Source organism: Cervus canadensis, chromosome 15 (genome assembly GCF_019320065.1).
Source record: "Cervus canadensis isolate Bull #8, Minnesota chromosome 15, ASM1932006v1, whole genome shotgun sequence".
Taxonomy (NCBI): Eukaryota; Metazoa; Chordata; class Mammalia; order Artiodactyla; family Cervidae; genus Cervus; species Cervus canadensis.
Genome location: NC_057400.1, coordinates 45,691,917 through 45,711,838, shown reverse-complemented (window position 1 = coordinate 45,711,838; position 19,922 = coordinate 45,691,917). Strand labels below are relative to the sequence as shown.

At 37.7% G+C, this 19,922-nt stretch overlaps 1 protein-coding gene and 1 non-coding gene across 5 annotated transcripts in view; both read right to left on the bottom strand.

Moving 5' to 3' along the window:
• CSRNP3 (cysteine and serine rich nuclear protein 3) overlaps positions 1-19,922 on the bottom strand; it is a 196,145-nt gene that overhangs the window by 32,935 nt on the left and 143,288 nt on the right. The window lies entirely within an intron of this gene.
• LOC122454060 lies at positions 8,048-8,154 on the bottom strand. The gene has a single exon (XR_006273281.1). It is a non-coding gene; the product is annotated as a U6 spliceosomal RNA (small nuclear RNA).

Below are 19,922 nucleotides of genomic sequence, written 5' to 3'. Positions count from 1 at the left end.
CTCTGAAAATATGTTGTTTCTCACCTTTTGAAGAACAAATCAAGATCATATCCGTTATGAAGTCATGAAACCTAACTTTCAAACAAAGACCCCAGTGTCACCAGAAAATAATTTGCATAGGAATTAACAATAACAGCTTAGATACTAAATCAACTTCCAATGGTTAAAGTTATTAAGAATTTTAAAAATATATGTCCTCAGTCTTTCCAAGTGACTTCTACAAATCTCCTGTGATCATATTTTCACATCTTCTCCAGCTTGACACAATTGTCAAGATTGGCCCCTCTTGATCACGGTGTCACACACATAGTATCAGATCTTAACCACAAGTAAGGAGTGAAATGGATCTAGCAACCAAGCAATTAGGAGTAGTTCCTTTGAAAATGAAGCAAGTTTGCTGTCAAAAGTAATTCTTCCTTGTTCTAATTGTTCCCTTTTATTCCCTTATGTCACATTCTCAAGTTTCTCAAATCTACTTACCATAATTGTATTTTTGTGGTTTTTTTGTTTGTTTGTTTTTGTTATTTTGTTCAAGTAAGGTATTTAGGGAAGTAGTAAATCTTTCAAGTGGGAACAATTCCAAAAGATTAATAAAAGGAAATGTCTTAAGGCACGGGTAAATGAGAGGCAAATGAAAGTAAAGACTATTTGGGAGTATTTTTCCTCCAACTGTGAACAGAATTCAAATTACCTGAAGTATATAACACAAAGTGGTGGCCAAATCAATAGTATGTTATACTCAGGATGTTATTTTATATTTAGTGATGAAAGATATAGGGCCTCATTGGTGGCTCAAACAGTTAAGAATCTGCCTCTGATGCAGGAGACCCGGGTTCAATCCCTGGAGGAGGCATGGCAACCCACTCCAGTATTCTTGCCTGGAGAATTCCATGGACAGAGAAGCCTGGTGGGCTACAGTCCATGGGGTCAAAAAAAGTGGGACAGGACTGAGCAAATAACACTTTCATGTCATGAAAGATATAACATGTGCAAAAACAATCATGAAAGACAGACTTTTCCAAATACTGGATCTGTTAGAGACAATACTGGGGTATTCCCAATGTTTTGTAATTGAAGTGCTTTGTATTTCCTAAAAGGCCATCAGAATGGAGACAAAGTTGGTAAAAGTAAGAAAATGTCAGGACCCATCAAATTAGGGACTTTTTTTTTTTTTTTTTTTACTATTGCCCTTATTTCTATGAAAGCAGCATTCAAAAACAAAAATCAAGGAAGGGCAGCTCCCACTTGAAGTGACGTTTAAGATATCAAGTTCCAGTTTGTATCTGGTTCCCTATAGTATGAATGATAGCTCTAACTGCTTGTCAAACTGCAGCACATCTGTCTCTTCAGCCCCTAAATGCCATTCTTCCCCATCTCCAACCAACCAACCAATTTATGTACTAGTAACGCGGCAAACTGACTGGAGAACATAAAGTATGATAAACATACATAAGAACCAGTCAGCATTCTGACGTCAGTCCTTCTGTAGAGGAGAAATAGGTTTATAACTCACAGACAAGGTTAGGTAGTTTAACCATTTAGCCCTAAGTATTTTCCATCCTAATAATAGGTTGAAAATTTTCACAATGGATTACCCTGAAGACTAATAACGTCTTTGGTGCACTGAAGCTTCTGAGTGGAAATAATTCAAGATGAAAACCTTTTGTTTAAATCGTTAGTTTTACAAAAACAAAACAAAAGAAAAAACTCTCTCACATAAGACTATGTGATAATAAATTTTCTATCTAGACATGTACAAATACTGCATACGCATTTAAGCAAAAAATTTAACAAGAACAGAAATAATATAAAATGTTGACCCTTCGGGCCTGACGACCAACGCTTTGTTTTGGATAATGAGCATGCGCGTCACGTAGTCATCTATTCAGTCTGTCAGCTACGTCCACACAAGCAAGCCAGAGACCCGTGTGCAGGGAAGCAGCTCTCTCCAGTCTCTTGACAGCTACAGCCCAGGCCGCTCAGCACACTGCAAGCTGAATTTGACTCAGAGAGGGTGGTTCAATAGTGTAATCATCTACTTGCAATTCTCTGCTTGGAAAAAAAATAAAGTTTATTGCCCAGGATTTTGATATATATTTAGAAAGCTGCAAATAAAAATTGAGAACTTCAACCTTCCAGCTTTGATGTCATAAATAATTATGATGATTAACTCACAAAGAGTGGTCATTTCTCAGAACTAGCTCTTTTTTATTCATACATTTGAATTTATTAAAATGCCTTCTGCACTTTCCCCCTGATTCTTGTGAGTAATCTAAAAGAATGGGGGGGGGTCATTTTATTCTCATACTTATTAGAAAAAAAGAATAAATGCTATATTTTGAAGTTATAAATTTGAAATTAAAAAACTGAAAGAAATGAATAAGGAGCTACTGTGTAGCACAGGGAATTCTACTCAGTATTCTGTAATAACCTATATGGGGAAAAAATCTGAAAAAGAATTGATATATGTTTATAACTGATTCACTTTGCTGCACACTTGTAGCTAATACAACACTGTAAATCAACTATACTCCAATATAATTTTTTTAATTGAAAGAACAAAAATTTTAAAAAGAAGTCATGTTCTCTCTTATCTTTAATCTTTATAGTTGACTTAGCACTAACCCTTTCACTGCTTACATTAAATTGATGCCCACTGAAAACGCAAGGTGACTTAGAAAGCCCTATCTATCAACATCAAATGCAATTAATACTGGGAATAGTGAACTGTTAAACTAAAACAAATTTAGATTAAACCACTGATTAAAATAATACCATTAACTGAATGATCAACCAAGTTTCACTCTAATTTTCCTTTTTCATCAATTCATCCATCAAATTTATAGTACTAGGCATCATGAATCTTGGGATTCTAATTCTATATTTGATATGAAGTCTTCCTTCTGGTCTTTATATGACAAATTGTGTTTATACAACATATCACTTAAATAAAGTTTATATATTAAAATCCTTTAGCTAAATCTGGACCCTGCATTCTGTTTAGTTCTGTCTCAAACAACTGAAAGTTCAGAAATTTTTTTCCCCATTCCATATATTCAACTGGCCATCTGACTTTATTTCTAGTGAGAACAATTTCATAGAAATTGATCAATGTTATCACCACTTTTCTCTGTTAACAGTATGTATTTTCCTTTAGATAACATAATCATTTTCCAGAGAATCTAAGATTTCTACAGAGCTGATATTAACATTTACATATGGAACATTGATTATTACTGAGGTCTTTGTCATCTCATTTTTAAAGAATGCTTCTTTATTGTAAGCATACCATATCATTAATGAATTAGAGAAAGTATTATTATCCTATCCTCATACTTGGAAAATAATAAATTGTTAGATAATGTACTTAATTCAAAATCTGAATTCTGAATTTGCTGATCTCCATTATACAGATTAAATTAAGGGGCACCTGCATTTTTCAGGCCCTCCGTCAGTATTTTCAGAATTATGTTTACCTCAGGAATATTATCAGAAATATTACCTTTGTAAAAAACCTTAAGAATCACAGATGGAAAGCATTACATATGCAGACTACTATCTTGGTGATGCTGTTAAACCAAACAAAAAGTGTGTTCCTTTATTATCAGTGAGAAAATAAATGCCACCTACTTCCCAGCTTGTTTCCTTAATCTCTCATATGTGCAATTAAACCCTAAAACTACATGCTTAAGAAATACATTTCACTGTTATTAAAGTAACAGCTATTTCCAAAATATATAAACTCTCATTTTATTAAAATCTCAACATGGATACCATCTTAGGACCATATCGTTTTTCACCCGGAAAAAAAGGTAGTCGTCACTAAACATAAATATTCGCAGTTCTGGCTGCAGTCCAAGTTGTAAGCACTTTCCTCTGCTGTCTCAGCAATTCTCCTGATGTCAAAGACACATTAAAATAAATGGGAACCATATGGCTCCGCAGCAGAATACCCGCGCTCTTACAACCGAGAGGGCAATGCAATTCATTACCACCATCTGAGAAATATTTGGGGGACATGGAATATCTCAATGCAAAATAAAGCTGCATGAGGCAGGCCATTTGATTAAAATGCTCACACAATGACAGAAGGAGATATTTGCTATTCTTTGGCTCTACTAACCTGTTTTGCTGCTTTTTACATTTTCTCAGTACCACCATGAGCCTCCCCTGTTAGAAGGATTAAACAGCACTTCCCACCTGCTCAACGACTTCCCCACACTGTATCTCATCTGGCCCAACAATGTAGCCCCATCAAGCCTAATATATCATGATAATCCAGGCCAGAGCATCACTGAACAACAATAACAACAAAATGAAACAAAATCCTCAAAAATAACAAGAGCAACTAAGATCAAGTCATTCTGGAGAGGACTGGGTCAAAGGTAATGCACTTGAACTTTGAACTTTGCTAAGAATGAGGAAATCTGGAAGCACATTTCTTTTTTATATCCTTAACCGAAAAAGCCTTTACTACATTCACCCCAAACAAAAATCGAAATCATTAAAATAACATAAAAGGAAGAAATTCATCAATGCTGTATTACTGGCTCCATATGTCAGACATTCTAAATTTAAAAAAGAGATCTAGGGCTGCAGAGTTGGGATTAAAACGGAGTCTGGGAAGGCAGCTGGGAGTGGGGCAGCTGGGGTTACTATGGTACCTTCTGTTTCCTGGCTGTCAACGGAAGATTTGGGAGGGTTGTAAACATCGAAAAGAAAGAAAGAAAAACTTCATGATTCTTCTACAAAAATAGTCTTTTGTTGATTGAGCATATGCTTCAACTTCTCATAATCCTCTCATTGTCTGTTTTAACACTTTTAAAAACTACAAATAAGGAAACCACTTAAAGTATCATGTCTGGCATAAAATTACCACCCAATGTCTACTATTAATAGAAAAAATTAGTTGAGATTCAGCTCAAATGTCAACTTTAAGAAGCCTTTCATAGAATCCCTAATATGTGGTATGTGCTCTTTCTACACATTTCCAGAACACCCCTGACTTGGTACAGAAAATATGAATGTGTGTTTCTCCTCCACTGCCTGGTAAACACCTAGTGGGCAAGGAGTTCATTTTGCTCCCTGCAGAACCCTCAGGTTACAGCACACAGCTAGGCACTGAGGACTCACTTGATAAATGTTTGTGTAACCAAATTAGATGAATGAATAACTGAGCTATGAGGTACATATGTAAACGTATACATTTCCTGAATACATTTTCCTTAATTTTAAATGATAAGATGACATTTGACAGTTTTCCCCTAAAGCCTCATGGTCAATGTCTTCCTTCCTCCCTAGTTTCTAGTCACTTTATTTTCTGAAGGTACCCTTCAATAGAAAACATACTGAAGAGAGGACACATTGCCTTCATGGCTTCAGGGTACACATAACTTTTGTATTACAAACCATTTGAAATATGCTATATTTTCCATTTCAATAGATCTGACATAAAAAAACCCCAAAAAACAAAAAACCCTGGCACCATAATAAACCTCTAAATAATCCATTAATAATGAGCTGGTAAACCCATCTCTAAAAAGCAAGTAGCTGGTAGGGGAGTTACCTGAACATTATAAAACAGTTTTGAAAGAGAAATCCTGCTGATAAAACATCACTAATTGGTACTGACCTCTAGCAAAAACAAGACTGAAATTTGTGCCTTTAGCAGTTCACTAGTGATAGATCTAAAAAACAATTCTGTCTCTTGGTATTTAAATTATTATCTTTGCCTTAGCGTCATAACTATCCTGTAAAAATAAAATCATATCACACAAGATTTATTAATTTCCTATGGAATTTTATGATATACAGCCACGTTCTAAGACATCTAATTTTCCTCTTTTTGTGGTTGATGGAAATGAAAGTAAAAGCCATGGTTGTTGAGTTCCTGAGACAAATTGCAGAAGCAAGCAAGGAAAATTTTGAATTTTTATTGAAATACAAGAGCCAGACAGAACTGATACAATATAGGCTACTATGTAATTTGAGAGAAGGCAGTTATTTATCTTGTCTGGGACAATTTTACCCTGCAACTAAAGAGTTGTCCTCTTAATATTTCGCAGATGGGGGCAAAAACATGAGTTTCTGGGTCAGAAACAAACTATTTCATTATTCACAGTATAAGAAGCAGAAGGAGCATCTTGTTTCTGTTGGTACTCCTTGTTCACCAGATTCTACAGGGGCAAGGTGGTGGAGCCAGATAGATGCTGCACACACAGTACGTTTGCATTGTACCAAAAGCACGAGTTTGGGAATCCACTGTTTTTCTTAGCAAGCAGTAAGCAAACCTGTTGTTCATTGGGAAGGAGACATTACCTCACCCTTCAGGGTGGTGGTGGTTTAGTTACTAAGTCGTGTCCAACTCTTGCAATACCATGGTCTGTAGCCTGCCAGGCTCCTCTGTCCATGAGATTTCTCAGGCAAGAATACTGGAGTGGGTTGCCATTTCCTACTCCAGAGAATCTTTCTGACCCAGGGATCGAACTCAAGTCTCCTGCATTGCAGGCAGATTCTTTACCACCGAGCTACCAGGATCTCTTTGTAGCTCACAGATATTTCCCTTTGAAAACATCTTGCCAAAGGAGAGAATCAGCCCAAAGTTCTTGGGAATGTATTTGGCAGTTCCCAGGAGTGGGCCTGGTTATGATTTGATATCACATCTATGGGGCAAATTGGGGGATAAAGGTGTCCATTGATATCCATGGGAAATTGGTTCCAGGACCCCCATGGAACCAAAGTCCATAGATACTCAAGTCCCTTAAGTAAAGCAATATAATATTTGCACATAACCTATGTACATCCTCCTGTATACTTAAAATGATCTCAAGATTTCTTATAATACCTTGTTGTTCAGTTGCCAAGTCGTGTTTTACTCTGCGACCCCATGGACTGCAGCATGCCGAGCGTCCCTGTCCTTCACTCTCTCGGAATTTGCTCAAACTCCCGCCCATTGAGTCAGTGATGCCATCCAACCATCTCATCCTATGTTGTCCCCTTCTCTTCCTGCCCTCAATCTTTCCCAGCATCACAATGTAAATACTATGTAGATTATTGCAAATATAATGTAAATATTATGTAAATAGTTGCCAGAGCACAGCAAATTCATGTTTCTCTTTTTAAACTTTCTGGAATTTTTTCTGAATATTTTGAATCATTTGTTGGTTGAATCCGCAGATGCAGAATCCACGGATATGGGGGGTAAACTGTGTGCATCCACATATACTCTCAGGTACCTCAGGATGTATAAAAACAGTCCCCCTTTTGGGATCTATGTTTTCCCTTTTCTATGCTACTCATATGACATATGGGTTGTTACAGGAAATATTTTTTCCAAAGCTAAATGTGACTTTGGGCTATGAAGGAGAGATGAAGGTATAAAAAGGTTTCTTTTCCTTCTACATTTTAGGATTTTCTATTCCTTGGGATGGAAGAGAAAAAAATGAGCAGAATGAGTATACAGAGTTTCATAAAAGCAGGATTCAACCCTGTCTATCTTCAAGAGCATCACTTCTCAATGATTTCTATGTTTCTTTTACATCTGGAGTGAGCTCAAACTTGGATCCTTGGTTTTCAGCATTCTCTACTAACCAGTTCCCTGACCTCCTCTCATGTATATATGGTCTTCAATGTCTCTAAGGTTTTCTTTTTAGTTAAAAAAAATGTTTTTACTGGAGTATAGTTTCTTTACAGTGTTGTGTTAGCTTCTGCTCTACAGCAAAGTGAACCAGTTATATATGTACACATGTCCACCCTTTGGATTTCTTCCTCCTTTAGGTCACCCAGAACACTGAGTAGTTTCCTGTGCTAAAGAGTGGGTTCTCATTAGTTATCTATTTTATACGTTGTTGTTGTCTGTTGCTAAGTCCTATCCGATTCTGCGATCCTACAAACTATAGTGTGCCAGGCTTCCCTGTCCTTCACTTTCTCCCTGAGTTTGCTCAAACTCATGTCCATTGAATCAGTGATGTCATCCAACCATCTCATCTTCTGTCACCCCCTTCTCCTCCTGCCCTCATTCATACATAGTAGTGTATATATGTCAAAAAAAAGTCTGGAACACTTCACAAATTTGCATGTTATCCTTGAGCAGGGACCAGGCTAATCTTCTCTGGATTATTCCAATTTTAGTAAAAGTGATGCTGAAGCCAGCACTCTAAATTCAAGTTTTAAGCGACTTTCACAAGCAAAGCATTCATCTCCAGCCCCTGCCAGGGACCAATTCGCTCACCAAAGGGAATTGGTGCTGGGAGATGGCATAAGGAAAAAAGTGAGAAGCAGAATCAATTTGAGGTCGACCCTGCCTTGACCCCCCCAGACTTCTGGTCTTTGATCAAGGATTCAGTAGGGATAACACAGGATGTTTTTTGAGTACTTGAATAATCTTGAGAGCGTTAAGGGACTATTATTGTTCCCAGATGGTAATGGATATAATTACTTTCCTTCGACAGAAGAAGTTACCCTCTTTTCTACAGCAAGCCACTGAAACTGAGAAAGCCTAGAGAAGGCCCTAGGTAGCTTTGAGCAAAGAGCTCTTCAGGGGAGGAGAGGTCTGGGTACAAGGATCCAGGGGCAGCTTAGGGGCATTAGGAAAAGATAAACCAAGACTTGGTGAATCATTGCTGTGATCCAGTTTAAAGTTTCATGCAATCTATTACTACAAACCACTGCTACACATTTTGACAATCTATACATAAAGTAAGGATATTTGTGCATAGGCCAGTTTTAATGGTAGAGGTGTGTAATCACAAAGTTTGAAAACTTACTAGTACACAAGTGTTGAAGCTGTAAAACTAGTAATGATAATTGGATAATTTTAAAATACTGCTTCTATTGATGAAGTTTTATTTGTGTGTTGACCATGTGCCAAGGCCTTTCTAAGAACTTCATAGGTATTAATTCATTGAATCTTCATACCAATACAAGCATTGTTGGAATAGGTAGACTGTTCAATTTTATAAATGAAACTGAGGTGCAGAGAGGTGAAGCGATTTACCAAAACCTCACAGCCAGTAGCAGAGCAGCCTGATGTGAATGCAGACAGCATCAGTCCAAGGCTCAAACTGTTAATCTTAACAATCTCCTGCCCATTCTTAGTTCTGGAATGGGCTAAGACTCCTTTTTCTCCCTTCTTATATTCCATGGCGTAAGTATGTTTTTCAGATCAGACTTTAGTCATGGATTGGCATCCATAAAAATAAAGAGGGCTTATGCAAAGGTATGGGCTTCCCTTGTGGCTCAGCTGGTAAAGAATCCGCCTGCAATGGGGGAGACCTGCGTTCGATCCCTGGGTTGGGAAGATCCCCTGGAGAAGGGAAAGGCTACCCACTTCAGTATTCTGACCTGGAGAATTGCTTGGACTGTTTGTCCATGGAGTTGCAAAGAGTCGGACACAACTGAGCAACTTTCACTTTCACTTTCATGTTCCATGAAAATCAGCTTTCAGGACTCAGAAAGAAAACCTCTAATTATAGCAATGAAAATCTAGCTGCATTATTAAGAAAACAGGAAGAGAGAAAGCAAGTTGCTTTTGTTTTAGAAGCAGTTAGAAGCAACATAGGTAGTAAACTGTTGTAAGCCTCTGCTGTTTTATTACCAGAATGCTAGTGGCCTGGAGCTATAAATCCTAATGACACAGGCTTTAAAGTCAGACACACCAGTAGGCTCATTGCTAACTTAGGCCAGTGACTAAACCCCTGCTTCTTTATCTCAAATTTCCTAGGGCTGTTGTGAGTAGAGGTTATAAACATGAACCCTGAAGCCAAAGCACTCAGTTCAAATCCCGGGTCTGCCATTTGCTTGTGGTGTGACCCTGTACAAGTTACCTGCTCCCTCTATGACTCATGTATTAATATAAAATAGTTTTAATAATAAAACCCACTGTATAGTGTTATTACAAGGATTAAACAAATTAATATTTGCTAAGCATTAAACAAAGCTTGGCGCATAGTAAGTACTATGCAAGCGTTAAATAAAAATAAAGAAATCAATAAATCATTAATATAATTTGAATTGACATAAATCATTTATATAGAGCAGTCGAGTATGTGAAATGGAGAGATCAATATGTGTTAACTATTCATTGGCAGGGACTAGTCCCACATGACAAGTGTTTTACAATGAAAATGCTCTATTCTGTATTTTAAGTGTACAATATTCTGGACTTTAAATACCTTTTTTTTTTCATTTTTGGTACATTTCTGTCATTGAGTATCTGACATACACCTAACATAGCTGACATATATATTTCGGGAATTACACAAGGTCCTAGGGCTGTAGCTGAATAAGAGAGAAAAGGTACCCCAAATGAGGTTTAGTCTAAGGAAGATGTTTTAGTCTTGATTTTATGAAAGAGAAAAAAGGGGCCCAGAGTGGTTCTCAGCCAAGGTCATGAGCTGGTCGATGAGACGCATGTTCTACTCTGTCTGGCTTCACGCTGGCGCCTTTTGCATTTCCCTGTTCTGCTCTTTCTCCTCAGGTGTCAGCATACATGCTTCACCATTCTCAGTTTTGCTCTTTCCGTGTCGTGGGTACTGCAAATCCTGTCTATACTTCAAAATTATAGGATTTAAGTAACACTTTTCTTTTACCTTCAACAAGAATTGATTTACATTTATCTGTCTATTCATTTCGTTACCCACCCATATTTATCACCATTAACCTGGGGCCAGATCACTAAGATAATGAAGATACAGTGATTTCTCATTATTCATAGATTCTGGATTTGTGAATTCGCCTTCTTGTTGAAACTTATTTGTAACCTCCAATCAATACTTATGGTACTTTCATGATCATTCACAGACATGCCCAGAGCAGCGCAAACTCTGAGTAGCCTCATGTTCTCAGCTGAGACTGAACAAGCTGATGCTTGAATCTGTGTCAGCTGTCCTATTGTAAACCAGCATCCTTCACATGGTATGTTTAATGTCACAGGATATGCACTTTGGGGCTTTTTGTTGGTCAGTTTGCTGTTTGAAATGGCCCCAAGCATAGTGCTGAAATGTCCAGTGTCCCTAAGTGCAAGGCTGTGATGTCGTGCTAGATAAGCTTTGTATGGGCATGAGTCACTGTGCTGTTGACTATGAGTTTAATGTTAATCAATCAAGAATAAAAATTAGGTTAGCTTCCCTGATAGCTCAGAATCTGCCTGCAATGCAGGAAACTTGGGTTCAGTCCCTGGGTTGAGAAGATTCCCCCAGAGAAAGGAGTGGCAACCCATTCTAGTATTCTTGGCTGGGAAAGAAAAGCCTGGTGGGCTACAGTCCATGGAGCTGCAGGATTGGACACAACTCAGCAACTAACATTACCACTACTACCTTGAAACAGAAACACACTAAACAAAGTATGTATTGACCGGTGGATGAAAACATGACCACAGGCTCCCAGAAACCTAACCCTATATTTCCTAGGAACAGAGGTTCAGTATTTGCTAATTTATTGTTTGCTGCAACTTTATACAACACAACTACTAGGAATAATGAGAATTAGCAGTACTTTTTCTCTGTTCATGGGCCATTTTTCTAACAATTGACGGCTGAGCAAAGTTAATAGAAAAGTGACAAGAAGTGGCACTTAAGTGATTAAAATATATAAAAAGTGTTCAAACTCACCAATAATCAAACAAGTAAAAATCAAAACAATAACAAAATACATTTTTTCTGATTTAATTAGTAAATAATGCAAAATTGGAATAATCTTAAGTATGGCAATAGTACAAAGAGATGAGCATTTTTCTATACTACTGATTGGTATATAAATTATTACAACATTTTCAGAAGGCAAGTTCTCAATGTATATACCAAGAACCTCAGAAAAGGTTTATCTTTTTTTTGTTTTTTCAATAAAAATAATTCTGGATCTAGGAATTGACCTCAAGGATATAGTTAGTAATCAGGAGTTTTAAAAATTATGTGTCTAAACATGTTCATTAAGTTATGTATAATAATGAAAAACTGAAAACCACCTAAATGGTCAACATTGTAGAAATGGTTGAGTTAAAATAAAGCTTTGTCTATATGAAGGGATAGTTCTGTAGCCAATAAAATTAATAAGATTTTGCAGATATTTTAATAATACTGGAAATGCCTGATACAATGTTCAGTATAAAAAATAGATTAGAAAAAAATGTTTAACAATATATAACAGCTATATAATAACACACAAAAGAAATACTGAGAAAATATACCACAATGTTAATATCGATCATCTTGGAGTGATAGTATCACAGTTCCACAAAATCCATTTCTTTACAGTTTTGAATTTTCCAACTTTTCTACAGTGAATGCCACAAAAAGCAGAAAACTTATAGACATAAATTCTCCATTTTGTACTTTAAGATCATTCTATAGCTTTTGAATGTAAGACAATAAAATTGTTTAATGCATTCATGAAGTGACATTACTATAAATGAGTCATCTTATACTCTAGCATTTATGACCATATGTTTCATATTTTCAAAGTTCCATTAAACATAACCACAAGTCCTTATATATACATAGATTCCATAGAGTATGTTTAAGACCCTAAACTACTCCAAAATGGTTATGAATGTGTCATTCCTTATATACCTCATCACAACAAGCTAAGTACTAATTCAGAGACAATGAGGATGAACCTAGAAATATGTTAATAACTTCATCTCCATTAGCATGCCAGGTATACAATTAGTCTGTTCTTTTTTCATGGGACATCCTCACAATCACTGGACAGTAGTGTTTCTACCAATCTCCACATAAAGATTCAGACGGTTTAAATCAGCCTCATTCTTGGTTCTGAATTCGAATTCCATTTCCTTTTCAGAACTGAAGTTTTCTTATCGAGAACCCTAGTCTCATTTAGTTTCCTCCTACTCAGAACTTGGTTTTATTCCTTCAGTTCCAGGCTACTTTATGAATAAGACTTGCTGAATCAACCAAGAATCAAAGCTCTATGACCTGCCTATTTCCTTGATCCCACAATATCTTCTGCCATACTTCTTTTCACCATAGCAGACATTTTACCTAAAAGGAAATAACTGGCCTAGATCAGAGCCATATGCCATGATATTGTGAATAGGATTGCTGATTTTCTTACATAGGGGTCAACCCTACTGCCCAGTCCCTACTGCCCTCAATCGACTAGTCATAAACCACTCCTGCTCCAGCATCAGTAAAAAGCAAAAGAATTTGTTGGTTATCAGTCAACTAATGCTTAATTCTCTAATTACTTAAAAAATAATACAAGAGTAGGAGAATTATCATGATGGAATTTTGGAATGGGTGGGAAAAATATCCACAGAGTCTAAGTTTTGCTAGAATTCAAATATATGTGTAGTTATATATACAAATAACATAGAGGTATGTCTAAATAGTTTTAAGTATCTGGTTGATTGCTAATTTGGTTCTAGTGAAGCCAAGGTTGTACATGGTAATAGTAATTACCTCTCCTGTGTTGCACATCAATGTTATATGTTATGAGAATTAAATGGGAGAGATGAACCTGAATAAGGCAAATACATCAGCACTCCTGAAAGCACCTCAAGGCATATGTCTATGATGGAGTTAGAATAGTTTTCCTCATATAGTTGGAACAGTTTTCCTTATTTCAATTCTCTGAAAATACACAGATCATCTTCCTATGTTATTCACTCCTTCAAAGAGTTCCTCACATAATTTATGCACCCAATTATGCAGGCACACATTCATATTTATTCATTCACTGAATAAACATATATTAAGCACCTATAACCCTGGCAATTTCTATGTGGCTTCCGCATAAATTGCCAAACTGCTGACATAATGAGTTTGCCACTGGCCCCACGCTGTTAAGATAAGGATGTTCATTTGACCCAATGGAAGACATTGTTTTTCTTAATGTTTGTAGGAACACTACTAAAACAATGTCATGTGTTTACATAGATGTAGGAACTTGTTACAACAAAAACCAGGTTTCTTTACTCTTTAGTCTGCCACTCCCATGCTGTGTTTGAATGTTTGGGAGCAGAAGCTGGTGGGAGCTAAAGGGCTTTGCATAATGAAAGGATGTGCCTTGCAGCTCTCAGGGGAGCAATTCAGGAGGAAAACAGAGAAGTATAGAGGAAGAATAGAGCTAGGGAGAGAAGCGAGGTTGCACTTTTTATCATGCAACGATTACCTATGACTCTGAAACAGATTTTCAATTGTACAGAATCGTGTCATTCTTATCCTGGTGCAATCCTGGCGTGCTTGCATTGGATCATGACCACAACTCTGAGATGACTTCTGCCATCTGACACAAAATCTAGACCAGTCCAGACTAGTTTTACCATTAGGTGAGATACTGTGTGTAAGCAAGATAATATTACCTGATATGTAAATAGTATAACAAATAAGATTAGTGATTCAAAATAGCTATTTGTACTGCATGTATCAACAGTCTATGATGCCCTGTTTCTACCTGCATACAAATCACGCACTTGCTCTTTCTTACTTGCTGCCTTTCTTTCTGCTTCAACAAATGGCCAACCATTTTATTAAAGGGCCAACCAATTTATTAAAGCAGACAATTATCCCAGAGAGTAAACTCTCAGAAGTGCCTTGCGAATAAGGGTTACAGTTTCTGAAGACTTTGGAATTTGGTTTCCATTTAAAATTCCTTCTTTTCCTGGGAAAAAAAATAGAGGCAGGGTTCTGTCAACCTGAATGAATTAAATTGCCCCGTGTGGTACTGGGATACATTTTTGATATATATATACAGAGAGAAAAAGAGTACCAGTTTCTCCAAGTTCCGCCCTCTCATCTCCACTGTGATCACAGTGTTTTTCAAACAGAAAGCTACAGGATGAACCTCACTGGCGCCCCGAGGGCCCAACCTCCCCGCACTGCTCTGGCAGCTCTCCCACTCATCAGACCCTCTGCTGCCGGGTTCTCAGTGTGGACAGTAATTCACAAAGGAGAGCAATCAGCTCCCTCTGCGGAGAACGCCCGGAAGGAACTCCAAGCGCCTTCTCCCCCAGCTCCAGGCTCTGCAGGGAAGGCTCTGCTCAGGACCGCACTGGCCAAGCCCACCAGTCTGCTGGGCCAGGAAGGCACCAGGCTCCGTGAACACGCCAGCGGACACCAAGATGAACAACCTGTTGTTCCTTCCTAGACAAATTGACAATATAGCAAGGAACACAGAAGTACCTAAAATAGCAAGGCAGCAAGGCACTAGAATGGCTTTCCTCTAGAGGTCGTGTTAGCTGTAGTTCTCCGACACTAGTGTGCAATAATTATCGCCTAGCAGGTAAGTTTCTTCATGATGATGAGAGCAAGGAGCGTGCTTCACGTCTTTATCTTTTCAGCCCCTAGCACAAGGCCTTGCACACTTCCTCGTGTAATCCAGGTCTCTGCTCACGTGCCTTTTGCTCAGAGAAGCCCATCCATCTTTCTTCAATCCTTTCCCTCCTTTGTTGTCAGAGTCCCCATCACTGCCTGATGTTATACATTTGTCTGTTATCATTATGACCATCAGCATATAAACCTGCAGGGCCTTATCAGTCTTTTTACCACTGTATCTTTGGTGCTGGAACATTGCAGAAAGGGTGCTCACTGCATATTTTATAAATAATATTTTACAACAAATAAATAGTTGTAGAATGAATGGATTGCTTTAATATAATTATAATTATAAACGAAGTAGGGAATGCTATGAAAACTCAATAGAGAAATTCATCTTAGCTACTGAAGGACCAGGAAAGGTTTTATGGAGCAGGGCCTTGGAAGTGTGGGTAAGATTTCAATACTGAAAAGAACCCCAAGGTTGCCAGTGGCAGAACACATTTAGGGACCACAGAGTGGATGGTTGCAGATGAAGTTCTGTTTATACTTTAGTTACTAGTTAAGTTTAACAGATATTTACTGAGCATCTGCTATGTGCCAGGCACTATTTTTAGCACTGAGGAAATAAACACAGGAGTCAGACACAATACAACACAGAAGAGACCAGCTTGGTTTTAAACTCAGATCTTGTGATCAGGAGACTGGATTTTCAGTCTGTTGTCAGCAGGGTGTCTCAGAAAGCTTGTAAACAAGGGGATTGAGGTTATTAGGTGGGAAACAAAGAAAGGCATTAGAATGTTGAATAAAGCAAGACTAAAGAAGCTCCAATTATCAGAAGAGATTTCTTTCTTCTTGTAATTAAAAAGTAAATATTTCCCAGGCTGGTTCATAAGAAATTCTAGAAAAATAACAAGATCAAAATATGATGAATGCCAGAATCTGAGGTTTCATGATAGACCATTGCATTCTTCCTTAAAGACAGAAACCCAAAACCTGCTGACTCTGGGAGGTTAATGATCTGTATTCCAATGTAGTTACAGGTGATTTAAGTGATAGAAACAATAAAAGACAGTCCTGGTTGATTTCTTTTAACAATATTATTGCATTATTAGCCCTTTGGAGTGAGCATCCCTGCTTTTTAATCACTTGAAATGGTATTATCAGGTAATGACAGAGATGAAGGCTTTCAGAGACAAGGAATCAGCTTAACCGTTCAGTGAGCATCTGGTTCACTCGGGTGGTCCTTTTGCTATGTTTAAGGTGACAGGAACATTTGCATTAAGCATGACATGAAAGAATGGTCAAATATCACAGACTGTATTAAAAAAAGAGAAAGAAAATAAACATTTTTCACATTTATACCATAGCGCTCAGTGTTTTTCAGGTTTTATCTCATTAATTCTTGGCACAGTCCTACAAATGAAATAAAGGGCTTCTACTCTGCAGATAGGAAATGGAAATTGACAGCTGCCTAAGTCGCTTCGTCCATGTTGTTCAATTAGACTGGAGAGTGCAAATTCTGATAAACACAGTAGCAAAATAAAAATGTAGGCGAATCATGAGGTACGCCACAACCATATTTATTGGGACTATCCCATGAGGAGATATTAATTTAATCCAAGGTTTTGTTTTTTTTTTAAATGCATCACAGTCAAGTATTCTACTGGAGAATTTCTTCAAACACAAATGGTTTCAATTTGTTGATTTCTAGATTTAGATTTGAAAAATGTAAATGTAAGACTCTCAAATCCCATTGCAGGGAGAGACTGTTGAAGAAAGAGAAAACAACATTTGGTTTTTCTTATTTCACTTTCTTTTTTCTTAATAGGATGTCAGGCTTGTGACATTGTTAAGAAAATACAAAGAACAGTTTCTCACTAAATTCAGAATTAATACCTAGGCAGTATTCTAAGCATTTATACAGTGCTTAATGGTATTCTATTATTGCTAGTGTGAGGATGGTCATATTTCATTATTGTTTCTAGGTTTGACCACACTGCACAGAAATTGTGAAAATATTCCAAGCAATTCTCGAGTTGAAAGCTTTAAGTGCCAACAGTATTTGAACTCATCACTTTGAAATAGGTTCATGCATATTTTATTGCAAGGGTCAACAAACCTTTTTTCTGTAAAGGGCCAGATAATAACATTTTGGTTTTGCAGGCCATTCTGTCTCCTGCAGCTATTCCACTCTGCCATTACAGTGCAAAGGCAGCCACAGACAATGTGTAATGTGTAAATGGATAAGGATGGTTGTGCTCCAGTCAAATTTTATTTACTAAAGCAGGTGACAGGAGAGGCTAGGCTTGCAATGACTGTAGTTTGCTGAACTCTGAATTATAAAATAGATTACTGCTATAAAATATCATTTAAACAGAAGCCATATTCTGATTGCCTGATTACTAGTTTGTGCAACTAATCTGTTTTCACTGCTGCCTCCTTTATTGGGTTGAGGTCTTTCAGAGCATGGAGTGCATCTGGCTCTCCCTTAATATCCCTGGTGTGTTAAGGGCAGCACAACTGGGTGGTTGCCAAGGGTTCCTACTAGGGCATCCATAACGGGGTATTAGAATATCACAGGAATAAATAAAATATATGTGCCAGTAAAGCTGGATTTCTAGAGACTGGCAACTTGTAAATTGGTCTCATTCCCACTAAAGTACATAAAAAAAGCCTTCACTGTCACCACTTATCTTTGTAGAGGATATGCATGGCACACACCCCAGGCTGCTCCTTGCAAGGAAAGGAACAACCATTTCCTTGCACACACAGTGCCCACCCCCACCCAGCTACTAAGTCAGTTGCCTGAAGTTGTAGTCACTGGGAGCTGAAATACTGGAAGTGCCTGATATATGGCATAACTACTGTTTACCAGGAACATGTGATTTATTTTATCATTTAAATTAAAAACCGTCTTCTATGCCTCCTCAGAAGTGATCTGGTTCAGAAAATTGCAATAGCGAGGCAATTACATTTAAGTTGTAAAGCTATATAATGTGTAGTGCAGGTAATAAATCTCTCATTTTAAACATAATGAAAAAGGTATACAAATAATTGAAAACCCTGGCTCTGGTAAGAGGATGTGGAACAAACAGTTCATCTCCCCAGGGCATCCACATGTTCCTGTGTGTCCCCGGGTAGGCTTTCAACAAATGTTTGTTGAATGAATGAGGGCAATAGGCCTTTGCTCCACCAGTTTTGAGGGATCGAAGGGCTGACATGGAACATGTTGAATATTAGCAATTTTATAAGAGATATAAAAGAATTTCTGATAAAATTCCCACTAGAGGATAGCTGTGCAAGGTCAATGTCTCTTAAAATTGTGCTGAAATTCACAGTGAGGGAGAGAGATCCGTGTCCGGGGTAAATATGAAGTGTCTACCTTATTTTTCATCTGGTATCTAGGAGAAAAAGAGATGCTGTGGAAGAGCAGTTTTGGGGAGGATCCTGGAGACCCAGGCTGGAGAAATTATTGGCGTCCAACTGAAGGGACAAAGCTCCATGGCAGGTTCTCATGAGTACCCAAAACGTGTCCACCACTTGCTACAGCTAGTGCCCCAGGGAGGATGTGCGCTAACAGGAGAAAATACGGTGGATTTCAAAGTGATTAAGGAAAAGGCATTACAAACGGGTAAACCAAGAAAGGCAACAAAGCAGGGTGAATAAACACTGGAGGAAAGGGAATCAGATTTAGCAGTAGAAGAAATAAAAACTGCAATGCTAAATGCCGTTTTAGAAGAAAGAGAAAAGACCAATCCAAAATATGTATGCTTGATTAAGATTAATATATTGTTCACTAAAAACACTAGAATTTAATTTTTCAGGCAGAAAAGGAGACAAAAAGGAGCTTTAAAATGTCTTTAAAAATCAAAGAACAAGCACCCTCAGATGGTGCACCGCAGGTCTTATTTTAGTCTATATACAGATATGAAGATTAAGCTTTTGTATAGTCTGTTGAGATTCTTTGAAAGAAAGCTTGTTTTAAACAATCAAACCCACCTGACTACAAAAGAAAAAGCTGCAACCTTTCTTTTAAGTGGTTGAGAACTGAACCACAGGAAATCAGCTTAGACTCCTCTAGATCTGAGAGAAGGAAGAGTCTGCTGAATACAGCAGGCAGGGCGTCCGGGATTAAAAGGGAATCAATGAACAGTAGAGTGCAAAATGAAGATAAATAAAGATGAAAACTTTTAAATGGAATAAAGAGAGGGTGATCAAATAGGACTAATGCTCAGCTGATGCTTCAGGTTTTCCCAAACCCAGTAATTTGATGGTTCTGGAGTTTCATGTTTACTAATTCGGTTTCTGAATCAAACATAACTAGAAATAGCTTCACTTCTCACTTGGAGACTATATCACGCTATCTGGAGGAAGATTACACTCTGCCTCTGACTCTGCCCTCTCTCCTGACTTGACAGATACCCAGATGACCTTATGATGCTTCAGCTACTTCACAGAGATAGATGGATCACATGCATCCTCCTGAATTCAAAGCATGTGGGAGAAAAATCATGGGTGCTTTTCCTATGTGAAAGAGGTGCATGAACTGGGGCATAAGAAAGCACAGCTACTCCAAGTGAAGTGAATATGGGAGAGTTCCAGGGTCATGGGATCCACTGTTGTTGCACATTATTTAATGAGTCAGGA